This window comes from Spinacia oleracea, chromosome 3, assembly GCF_020520425.1.
Source record: "Spinacia oleracea cultivar Varoflay chromosome 3, BTI_SOV_V1, whole genome shotgun sequence".
Lineage (NCBI taxonomy): Eukaryota > Viridiplantae > Streptophyta > Magnoliopsida > Caryophyllales > Amaranthaceae > Spinacia > Spinacia oleracea.
In genome coordinates this window covers 105,492,010-105,505,607 of record NC_079489.1, presented here as the reverse complement: position 1 = coordinate 105,505,607, position 13,598 = coordinate 105,492,010, and positions in this window count along the sequence as shown.

The following is a 13,598-nucleotide window of genomic DNA, read 5'->3' as shown; positions in this document are numbered from 1 at the left end:
AAGTGCAAAAGAAACTGTTGTAAGTGTTTCTGGGGGTTATAGAACAATGAATCAGTTGGCTAGTCATATGTATGATGTCAACTGTAAAAGCTCCAGCATCCCAAGCAACTATGATTCTACCATTTCTGTGACAGCTAATGTTTGAGGTAAAACACCATGAGGGGCACAAGTTTAGGTACATGTCTCCCATCTTAGGTGCCTTAACTCTGGTCTCAAGAAGACTGAACAGTTTGACATGGTGTAAAGAGATCAAATCCCTCACCCTTTTTTGCTTGTCCTTCCTGTTCATACCTCTCACATTCCAACAAAGCACTATATCCATTAGGCTTAGGGGCTGCCACCCCCCTACCTATTGGACTTCTTTGAAACTGATTTTCTTCACCATTAGGAATTTCTCCATTGTCAAATTCCACATCTACTTCAGAAAGTAACTGATACTTGTTTGCAGTATAGACTGGTTTCAGCTGTTGACTCTTTTGTTTGATGAACCTAGCTGCTTGTGTAATCCCCCTTGGGGTGGTGTCTATCACAGTTTGTGTTTCACACACAGATACTGGTTGTGTCACAGGGTGTGTCACAGGTTGTGCTACAGGATGTGCCACAGGTTGGACAGCTTTGGGTCTCCAAACTCTCTGTGTTGCCAATGTGGCTCTCCTGGTACAAGCATTACTAGTATGTCCCATTCCTTTGCAAATGGAACAAGAAATAGGCAGCCAATCATAGCTCACCCTTTGTTCAATCATCCTCCCAATCTCACTTCTGAACCTAATTACTTCAGGGAATTGTTGATCAATATTCACTTCCACTAACACCTTTGCAAACATAAGTTTGTCCCTGTTGTGGGTAGCCTGATCCGCCTTGATCATTGTCCCAATCTGGCTAACAATTTTTGACAGACTCTTCTCTCCCCAATACTTAACCTCAAGATTAGGAAGTTGGATCCAGATTGGTAATTTCTTAACAGGGTCCTTAGAAATGTCCATATCAACATTCCATGGTTTCAAGATGACAGGTTTTCCATCAAAAAACTGGAATCCCCCATTGATCACCTTCTGACAGTTCTCCATAGTAGTAAACCTTACTAAGAACATGCCTCGTCCTACCAGGGCTACCTTGTCCACCCCAAGCTTCCCCCAGATTCGTCTAACAAACCCCTCCATAACATTTTGGGGGTGGGTTTGCCCCAAGAACATAGCATAGAATCGCAGATTCCCAGTAAGAAATCTCCTCTTGAATGTCCTCTAATTCAATTTGTACAATTTCAGGATCATGTTCATTGTTCAATACAGGCACATCAATATTTACAGGGTTAATCACAGTATCGTTCATATTGGCAACAGTTTGATCAAAATTTTCATTCCCGCCATTTTTCGAATGAGATTGAAAGTGGGATCGAATGTCTTTACCTGACTGCAATCCATTAATCCAGGCATTGAAATCATCTCTAACTTGTGATCGCTGCTGCAAATGCCGTAATCCAGATTTGGGGGTCATAATTTGTTCATCAAGAATCGCATCAAAATCTGGGTTTATTTGTTCATCTGAATGTTCTAAAATTGCATCATCATTCTCAATACTTGTATCAATCGCTTGTGATTCTTTCCGTGATTGTTTGTTGCTAATCGTCGGTGTGGTTGGCTTTGTTTTCCCTCCATTGTTGTTGCGTTTAGCTTGCTTTCGAGTGGTAGCCATGGCGTCGAGGAGTCGCCCCTTCGAACCCTCTCTCAAGCAAGCTTTTTTTTTCCATATATTTTCTTTCTTTGATTTCTTTCTGCGTAGAATATTATAAATTATATGTATTACAAAAATATTATGATTTTATGTATTATGGAATTAATATATCTAAAGTAATATGATAATACTCGTTTGAACAAACAATATATGTTAAACATGGAAATAATGTGATAGTACTGTTAATACTGATTTGAAAAATATATGTTGAGTATGAAAATAATATGATAATACTGATTTGAAAAGTATATGTTGAGCATAGAAATAATATGATAATACTGATTTGAAAAATATGTGTTGAGCATAGAAATAATAATTTTTTATGCTATTACGGAGTAATTACTTTTTTCCTCCTTTAGTACAATTTGACAATTAAAAAATTTTACATCGAATTTGTAAGATTTTTTTTATTTTTTCCCATTTAATATAGTCAGGTGACAAAATCGGCCTAGGGGTGCTAGATCCAAATTTCTAATGCCGGTTACGTGTACGGATAAAAACAACGCGTACCCGTTAAAAATCTAATAAGCTTTTTTCTTACTTTATTTTAAACTTAATTTTTTTTTTTTGTCTAAATCCTAAGTTTTCTAGCTTTTTCACTAATTACTTTATAACTTAACTAAGTGATAATTTTAATTAATATACGTACGTTGCACGGGACCTAACCTAGTCTATATTATATTCCTCGGTTTTAAAGTACTTGCACCATTTTCAAATGTTTGACAATGCATAACTTGACTATCAATATTTATAATTACGGGTTTTTCATGAAATATCCATGAGTTTTGGCGTAATTCACCAAATGTCCTTCAACTTTCAATAATACATAAAATACCCCTAAAACAAAACTTAATACCCCAGATACCTTTACTTTTACCGTGTTTCCGTTAGCCCAAATTTCAAATTCACCAAAATACCCCTACTTTTAAACTTATTTCACTAAGTACCCATATTCGGAAACTTAATTCACCAAATACTCATATTATTTCACCAAGTACTCATTTTAATGCTCAATGGCCAGTTTTTGTGTATGTAAAAGTAGCCGTTGGTTATTCTTTGCATATAAGTACCTCTATTTTGCATGGTTCATGTGGTTGAGCAATTATTAAGTTAATTTCTTAAGATTTTGTCATGAGTTCTCTCTCGGAATAAAGAGAAGTGTTAGCATGCATCCCATACAGTACAACACCGTAGAGGATAATGAGGACAACCTTCTTGCTCTTAGCACTAGCACATATGTCTTCATACATGTTTGGGAAGTGGGAGCTAGATTGTATTCATAAGCCTGATTTGAACCCTGCTTAGTTGCCCAAACGCCTCAAAGGCTACCACAACATGGTCCAAGTCTGATTGCATCCCTTTATTCCAGGAGGGAAGTAAAGAAAATGTGTCATTCACCAAAGGTGCATTAGTCTAATACCAAGGTTCAAATTAAGCATGAAATAACTAATTTAGTAAGATCAAGTGATCGAAATAGCTAGCTGGAGAAATTTATCCGATCGGTGAATTCTGACCTTATTAGGCTCACATCTTACTTTTGACTAAACCTACAAGGTCACACCAATGACATATAACAGATCGCCGGATTAAATGAATCGGAAATTCATTTAATGGATAATCGGGAATTTCGTTCAATTCGGAAAACGTAAATATACGATAAGACGTTGGATCGTAATCATATTGCGTATATTCGTAGGTCGGGGCCGGACGAATAATTGTATCGTGCGACATTGGATCCTCAAGTACTATACGATAAATAATAGTCGTAAGGCATTAGACACAACACGAAAAGGGAACGAGAAAAGCTGCTAGCCCACGAGCCAAAGCGCCCTAGCGCTAGGCCTATGAGCGCAACAGCGTAGCAACATAGCAGCGCGACGGGCCCATGGCCTTCCCTATCTGCGCGCGGGTTGTGCGGCATGCCAAGCAACAACAACAGCCACAACACTGCGTAGCGCGACCCAAGGCCCAGCGCGCATGCGCTGCATGGGTTGCATGCTTGCTGACCGGCCATTTCCCTTGTGCATTGGTCGGTTGGCTTATCTATGCTAAGAAATTTCAATCAAACCCTAGAGGATACTAAGAGGCCATTCTCAGTTGGCCTCCAAGAGTGAGATTTTCCCAAAAGACAAAATACCTTGTGGAAGTTCTTAGCTAACAGAATCAAGGCGGATTTGAACGTGTCGGTGGACTATTGTAGAGGAACTACGATTGGAGTTCTCGATCGTGTTCATGAGGCTAGTGGAAGTACACGCTACGAATGTATGTTACATTTAACTCATACTTTTACATGAGATTATGGACTTGGTGGTTGTTTCCGCTTTGTTAATTAGATTAACATTAAATCCCAACAGTGGTCTCATGAGCTCCATGTTTTAAAGTATAACTAGTTAGTGACCCGGGCGATGCCCCGGAGTGATGCATATAGTTGATTTTTTTTATTCATTTCAAATTTACTTACTCGTATTTATTCATATATACAGTTTGAAAATAATATGAATATTAATTATTATATATGCAGTTTGAGAATGGAAATTGGTTAACCAACAATTAATTACCAATTTTTTGAGTAATTTTGTTTATTTGTGTAAAACATTATTTTTTGTACTAAATTACTTATAACTTATAAGAAATTTGTTAAGTTACAACTTTATAATGAGTTACAAAGTCAAAATACATTTTAGAGGGAAAAAAAATGTTAGGTTATGATACATATGACAAAACATAAATCATGCGGAAAAACCATAAAGCCAGGAAACATATTATTTACACATAATCATTTAGCATAATTCAGATGCATACACTTTGTTGCGTGCCCTCCCTAGCTGCGCCCGAACCGAACAAGAACAAGTCTTTAGGACTCCAAGTGTCGTCCCTCCGTAGATAGTCCACAGCACGTCCAGATCCGCCTTAAGCTTGACCAACTAGAATCGCCCTTAAGGTAGTATAGATTTCGGCTAAATAGGGGAAAGAGAGTGGCTGATTTTTCTTGAAAATCTTACCTTTGAATACTTCAATCGTATCTATAAATTATGACCCTAGGCATCTATTTATAGAGGTATGGAAAAGGAATTATAATCCTACTAGGATTTGGATTTATTAATTAGAATCCAACTTGAACTCTAAATAATAAATTTAATCTATTAGGATTAGGATTTAATCAATACACGAATTCCGATAGGATAAGGATTCGTTACGAACATGAGCATCGTATGGCCACGAGCATCCCACCACCCGCCCAGGCCTTGCAGCCCACACGAGCAGTCGCTGCTCGCAGCCCAACAGCACGCTTAGCGTGCGCGCGCCAAGGCCTTGCTGGGCCTGGGGAGGTTGTGGCAGCTCCATGTTGGGCGCTCGGATTGCTAGGCGCGAGCCTGGCTTCGTGCTGGGCCTTCGTCTAGCAAGCCTCGTCCGATGCTAATTCGTACGATGCGCTTCCGATTAAATTCCCGTTTCCGGAATTCATTTCCGATACGAACAATATTTAATATTTCCGATTCCGGAATTAATTTCCGTTTCGAACGAATATTTAATATTTCCGTTTCCGGAATTATTTTCCGATTCCGATAATATTTCCGATTCTGACAATATTTCCGTTTCCGGCAATATTTTCGATTCTGGTAATATTTCCATTTCCGATAATATTTTCCGATACGTACCATGTTTTCGTTTCCGGCAACATCTACAACTTGGATAATATTTATATTTCCGATACGATCCATATTTCCGTTTCCGGCAATATCATCGTTTCCGGAGTATTCATTTCTTGCTTGTGACGATCTCAGCTCCCACTGAAACCAAGATCCGTCGATTCCGAATATCCATAGATAGAGTATTTAATGCCATTAAATACTTGATCCGTTTACGTACTATTTGTGTGACCCTACGGGTTCAGTCAAGAGTAAGCTGTGGATTAATATCATTAATTCCACTTGAACTGAAGCGGCCTCTAGCTAGGCATTCAGCTCACTTGATCTCACTGAATTATTAACTTGTTAATTAATACTGAACCGCATTTATGAGACTTAATATTATATGCATACTTGGACCAAGGGCATTATTTCCTTCAGTCTCCCACTTGTCTTTAGGGACAAGTGTGCATTTCCTAATTCCTTTGTCGCTCGATGCTTACTCTTGAACATAAGGTAAGAGTTGTCATCCTTATTATGTCCAGAGGTGTTTCTCGGTTTCAGAGTTCAACTGATCAAATAAAACAGATAATCATAGCCTATGATTCATCTGAGCACGGCCATGCATTTCACAGTTACTAGCTCTCCGAGTGGCCTTGTACAACTTTTAAGCATCTCGTCCCGATTTATGGGAGGACAATTCCAATCTTGTGATCCTGAGATTAGACTTCGTTTGATAGGTGATTACCTGAGCGTTGCCTTTATAGCCTCCTTTTACGGTGCGACGGTTGGTCAACGTCAAAGCAACCAGTTCTCAAACAAGTAATCTCAAATCACTCAGGTATTGAGGATTTAGTGTCTAATAATTTTAATGAAATTTACTTATGACAGATTTTCATCTCTTACAGTAAAGTTTCATAGGTCTGTCCGATACTAGTCTTTCCAAAGTAAGTATCTATGCAAATGATTACGACATTGCCATGTCCACATAGTTCAAGAAACAGAACTACTAGTCATCTTGCATTCCAGTCGTCTAACGCTTTCTATGCGTCCAATTTTATAGAAAACTCCGACCAGGGAGCATTTTCAACCTTTGACATTCAAGTTCACTTGATAGACATTTCTTAGTCACAGGACTGGTCCTGACAGTCTATCTTGAATATATTGTCAAATTGAAGGGACTCATCATTTAATAAACCACAAATTAAATGGAAAAATGAATTCTATTCATTTATTGTGAATGATTAACCAATAATGTTTTACAAAGAATTAAACTCTAAAACTTTAAAACATTAAATAAGGACATCAAAGCCATTCTCCAATATGCTTGATTCCCATAGTTGCAGTGTGCGAGTTGTGCTTCGCTTGCGGCAGAGGTTTAGTCAATGGATCTGATATGTTGTCATCAGTTCCAATCTTGCTTATCTCGACTTCTTTTCTCTCAACGAACTCTCGTAGAAGGTGAAATCTACGAAGTACATGCTTGACTCTTTGGTGGTGTCTAGGCTCCTTTGCCTGTGCAATAGCTCCGTTATTATCACAATACATGGCTATTGGTCCTTTAATGGAGGGGACTACACCAAGTTCACCTATGAACTTCCTTAGCCATATAGCTTCCTTTGCTGCTTCATGTGCAGCAATGTACTCCGCTTCAGTTGTAGAATCCGCAATGGTGCTTTGCTTAGCACTTTTCCAGCTTACTTCACCTCCGTTGAGGCAGAAGACTAACCCAGACTGTGATCTGAAATCATCTTTGTCGGTTTGGAAACTTGCGTCTGTATAGCCTTTAACAATTAATTCATCATTTCCACCATAGACCAGGAAGTCATCTTTGTGCCTTTTCAGGTACTTCAGAATATTCTTGTGACTGATTTATTGTGAATATTCTATTCATTTATTGTGAATGATTAACCAATAATGTTTTACAAAGAATTAAACTCTAAAACTTTAAAACATTAAATAAGGACATCAAAGCCATTCTCCAATATGCTTGATTCCCATAGTTGCAGTGTGCGAGTTGTGCTTCGCTTGCGGCAGAGGTTTAGTCAATGGATCTGATATGTTGTCATCAGTTCCAATCTTGCTTATCTCGACTTCTTTTCTCTCAACGAACTCTCGTAGAAGGTGAAATCTACGAAGTACATGCTTGACTCTTTGGTGGTGTCTAGGCTCCTTTGCCTGTGCAATAGCTCCGTTATTATCACAATACATGGCTATTGGTCCTTTAATGGAGGGGACTACACCAAGTTCACCTATGAACTTCCTTAGCCATATAGCTTCCTTTGCTGCTTCATGTGCAGCAATGTACTCCGCTTCAGTTGTAGAATCCGCAATGGTGCTTTGCTTAGCACTTTTCCAGCTTACTTCACCTCCGTTGAGGCAGAAGACTAACCCAGACTGTGATCTGAAATCATCTTTGTCGGTTTGGAAACTTGCGTCTGTATAGCCTTTAACAATTAATTCATCATTTCCACCATAGACCAGGAAGTCATCTTTGTGCCTTTTCAGGTACTTCAGAATATTCTTGGCAGCAGTCCAATATGCCTCTCCTAGGTCTGACTGGTATCTATACGTAGCACTGAGTGCGTACGCAACATCCGGGCGTGTACATATCATAGCATACATTATTGAACCAATTAATGATGCATATGGAATCCCATTCATTCGTCTACGCTCATCAAGTGTTTTTGGGCACTGAGTCTTGCTTAGAGTGATTCCATGAGACATGGGTAGGTAGCCTCGCTTGGAGTCTGCCATCTTGAACCTATCAAGTACTTTATTGATATAAGTGCTTTGACTAAGTCCAATCATCTTTTTAGATTTATCTCTTTAAATCTTGATGCCCAATATGTACTGTGCTTCTCCTAGATCCTTCATCGAAAAACATTTCCCAAGCCAAATCTTGACAGAGTTCAACATAGGAATGTCATTTCCGATAAGTAATATGTCGTCGACATATAATACTAGGAAAGCAATTTTGCTCCCACTGACCTTCTTGTATACACAAGATTCGTCTGCGTTCTTGATGAAACCAAAGTCACTGACTGCTTCATCAAAACGTATATTCCAGCTCCTGGATGCCTGCTTCAATCCATAGATTGATTTCTTTAGCTTGCATACCTTTTTAGCATTCTTTGGATCCTCAAAACCCTCAGGCTGTGTCATAAACACAGTTTCTGTTAAAACGCCGTTTAAGAAAGCGGTTTTGACATCCATCTGCCATATTTCGTAATCGTAATATGCAGCGATTGCTAACATTATCCGAATAGACTTTAGCATTGCAACTGGTGAAAAGGTTTCATCGTAATCCACACCGTGGACTTGCCTGTAACCTTTTGCAACCAATCTAGCTTTGAAAACTTCAAGTTTCCCATCCTTGTCCTTTTTCAGTTTGAAAACCATTTGCTTCCAATGGCTTGGTAGCCATCTAGCAAATCGACCAAATCCCATACTTGGTTTTCAGACATGGAGTCTAATTCAGATTGCATGGCTTCTTGCCATTACTTGGAGCTAGGGCTCTTCATAGCTTGCTTGTAAGTCGCAGGTTCATCACTTTCAAGTAATAGAACATCATAGCTCTCGTTCGTCAAAATACCTAAGTACCTTTCCGGTTGAGATCTATATCTCTGCGATCTACGCGGGGTTACATCTCTAGATTGACCATGATTCTCACCAGATACTTCTAAAGATCTCTGAGTTTCATCTTGAATGTCATCTTGAGCATTCTCTAGAGTTTGTTGTTCGACTCGAATTTCTTCGAGGTCTACTTTTCTCCCACTTGTCATTTTGGAAATGTGATTCTTTTCCAAAAAGATACCATCTCGAGCAACAAACACCTTGTTCTCAGATGTATTGTAGAAGTAATACCCCTTTGTTTCCTTTGGATAGCCCACAAGGATACATTTGTCAGATTTTGGATGAAGTTTGTCTGAAATTAATCGCTTGACGTATACTTCACATCCCCAAATCTTAAGAAAAGATATATTTGGAGGCTTTCCAAACCATAACTCATATGGAGTCTTTTCAACAGCTTTAGACGGAGCTCTATTTATAGTGAGTGCAGCTGTATTTAGCGCATGTCCCCAAAATTCTATTGGAAGTTCGGCCTGACCCATCATTGACCTAACCATGTCTAGCAAGGTTCTGTTCCTCCGTTCCGACACATCGTTCCATTGTGGTGTTCTAGGAGGAGTCAATTCTGACAGAATTCTACATTCTTTCAGATGGTCATCAAATTCATAGCTCAGATATTCAACGCCTCTATCAGACCGCAGTGCTTTAATCTTCTTGCCTAATTGATTCTCTACTTCACTCTGAAATTCCTTGAATTTGTCAAAGGATTCAGACTTATGCTTCATTAGGTAGACATAACCATATCTACTGAAGTCATCAGTGAAAGTGATAAAGTAACTGAAACCACCTCTAGCATTTGTACTCATTGGTCCATATACATCTGTATGGATTAAACCCAATAGTTCATTTGCTCTTTCTCCAACTTTAGAGAAAGGTTGCTTTGTCATTTTGCCAAGTAAACATGATTCGCACTTACCATAATCCTCTAAGTCAAATGGTTCTAGAATTCATTCTTTTTGAAGTCTTTCCATGCGTTTCAAGTTAATATGGCCTAATCGACAATGCCACAGATAGGTGAGATCTGAATCATCCTTTTTGGCCTTTTTGGTATTTATATTATAAACTTGTTTGTCGTGATCTAATAAATAAAGTCCATTGACTAATCTAGCAGATCCATAAAACATCTCTTTAAAATAAAACGAACAACTATTGTCTTTTATTAAAAAGGAAAATCCCTTAGCATCTAAGCAAGAAACAGAAATGATGTTTTTAGTAAGACTTGGAACATGGAAACACTCTTCCAGTTCCAAAACTAGCCAGAGGGCAACGACAAATAATAAGTTCCTACAGCTAATGCAGCAATCCGTGCTCCATTTCCCACTCGTAGGTCGACTTCACCCTTGCTTAACTTTCTACTTCCTCTTAGTCCCTGTGGATTGGAACATAAGTGTGACCCACAACCTGTATCTAATACCCAAGAAGTTGAATTAGCCAGTATACAGTCTATAACGAAAATACCTGAAGATGGAACGACTGTTCCGTTCTTCTGATCTTCCTTTAGCTTCAAGCAATATCTCTTCCAATGCCCCTTCTTCTTGCAGTAGAAGCATTCGGATTCAGAAGTGGGTTGACTGACCTTCCTCTTTTCAGACTTGGCGCCAGTTTGCTTAGTTGGGCTGGCCTTGTTGCCACCTTTCTTAGCATTCCTCTTCTTTCCAGATTTCTTGAACTTGCCCCCACGCACCATAAGCACATCTTGCTTATCACTTTTGAGCGTCTTTTCAGCGGTCTTCAGCATACCGTGAAGATCAGTGAGCGTTTTTTCCAGACTATTCATACTGTAGTTCAGCTTGAACTGATCATACCCGCTATGAAGAGAATGGAGGATGGTGTCTACAGCCATTTCCTGAGAGAATTGTTGATCCAGCCGACTCATATTCTCAATGAGTCCAATCATTTTGAGAACATGTGGACTTACGGGATCGCCTTTCTTAAGCTCGGTCTCAAGAATTTGCCTATGAGTCTCGAATCTTTCGACTCGAGCCAGATCTTGGAACATGTTCTTTAACTCACTGATGATCGTGAAAGCATCTGAGTTGATGAACGTTTTCTGTAGATCTGCACTCATGGTTGCAAGCATTAGACATTTCACATCCTTGTTGGCATCAATCCAACGATTGAGGGCTGCCTGAGTGACCCCTTCGCCTGCGGCTTCGGGCATCGCCTCTTCCAGGACATACTCCTTTTCTTCCTACATAAGAACTATTTGCAAGTTCCTTTACCAGTCAAGGAAGTTTTTCCCGCTCAACTTCTCCTTTTCGAGAATTGATCGAATATTGAATGAATTGTTATTTGCCGTAATTAAAACTACAATTGAAAAGAATAAACAAATAAATAACCATTCACAGTTTCTCTTAATAAACTTAAATTCTAGCATACATGCATAATTCAATGTTCATTAAGCATTTTATTATAGTTATGTGTTCCGGCAGGTGTGAATAAAATGATTCCAAGACCCTAAAACCCATTGAAGAATTAAGCACATTATGTATTTAGACTCAATTCTAAAATCTTTTAGGTAAGCAAAAGCCTTTTGCTAATAGTCTAGAAACTACTCTTGGTTGATAGGTACGTCTAAGAACTTATTAGGTAAACCTATCGATTTTGCCACGACATAAAAGGACTCCTTACTTATATCGTTGAGTTTCGCCAAAACTAACATGTACTCACAATTATTTGTGTACCTTGCCCCTTTAGGACCAATAAGTAACACCTCGCTGAACGAAAACTATTACTAGATTGATGTAAAGGATATCCAAGTAAGTGTTTATTTTGGCATGGCACCTTTTAACTCAATTTTTAATGTTTGGAACTTAAGGCTCTTACTATATTGGTTAGATTTTAAGTGAACTAAAATCCTTAATCATACAACATAATCAAGCCACAATCTCATGCATAATTAAGACATATTTAAAGCAATAAATAACTTAAAGCATGCATAAGATAAATGTGATCTAGTATGGCCTGACTTCATCTTGAAGCTTCAACTTCAAAGTCCGTCTCGAAAATGGTAACTTCGTCTTGAATTTCACCGTGGGAGGCGCCATTGTCTTCAAATAGGATAAGCTATAATTAAACTAATTACAACTATTTAATGGTACGCAGACCATATTTAAATTGAAAAACAAATTTGGTGCATTAGACCAACTACATTCAAATTAATGGTGCGCAGACCATATTTTCTATCCTATTTGGGCCATACTAGTCACTCTATAACCTGCAAAACAGTACGTATACAATATATACCATTCACCCAGTCATTATCATGAATGGCCCACATAGCTGGTTAGTAAAACACGTTATGCATCACATAAATATTTGCAGCAATTTATTAAGGGCACCAATAATCTACCAATTATTCAGTCCTTATTAATTCTAATCAAGTTGTTTAACCTTAAAGGATTTGTAGACCTAATCAAGAGTTTATAACTAAAATGCTCCTACTTAAACCAATAAATTCATATGCTTTACTAGTTTTAAACATAAAAATGTATTTCTAGTCTAACCGGAAACATACAAATTTAATTAAAATTTAAAGCTCATATAAATTTATAATCGAATCCATTAATTTAATTTATTTCAGTTGAATTAAACGAATTTAAATTAATTCAAGATTTAATTTTAGTAAAATAATTAGTATAAATAAAATTTATAATAATTATAATATTCAAAATTAAAATCCGAGAAAACAATTTAAATTACGAATTTTTAAAATTAATTAAAATCGTTTCCGAACTGAAAATTAAAATTAAATTCAAAGCGCATCAATCGGGTCAAGACGAGGCCATGGGCTTGCGCCCATGCCCCGTCGAGTACACAAGGCAGCATCGCCCCTCACGAGTGACCGCACAGCAAGGCACGAGCAGCTGCCACGCGCAAACGCAGCAAGCCGAGCCACGCTTGCGCGCAGCATCGCTTGTTGCTTCGTAGCACAGCAGTTGCTTGGCGAGGCTGGGCGAGGCAGCGCTCGTTGCTGCGAGGCACCCCTTGCTGCCCGCGCGCGCGCCTGCCATTCTCGCTCGCCTTGCTTCTTCGCCCATCCGCCCATGCATCATCGCAGCACTCGACGCAAGGCAGGGCTGCTGCCTTGTGCTCGCGTGCTACTCACCTTGCTCGCTGCATTCGTACCGCATGGGCGACGAGCTCCTTTGCTCGTCGTCGCATGCCCGCACTATACAACACCCCTTAAGGGTAACACGTAGCGTCCATTGCTTTGTGCGTGCAAGTTTTATGAGCGAATTGCATAAAAATTAAAACTTTTATTTCCAATATTAATGACAAATTAATAAATCACATTAATTTCATAATTTTAGGGCGAAAAATCGAAAATTTATTAATCAATTAATTTCCAATTAACATGGATTCAAATCTAGGTCATAAAAATTTTAAATTTAACACAAATTAACAATTTTAATGTTGGTTTTTAATCATTGGTACCTAATTAAATTATTAATTACTTATGAAAATCAAATCAATTCTAAATTATTCGAATTTCAACAAATTAATCATAATTACAAATTAGGTTGTCTAATTACAAAGGCTAAGCATTCAAACTTGTTAAACATATACAGTAGGTCAATCAAAAATTCAAGATTTATCAACAAG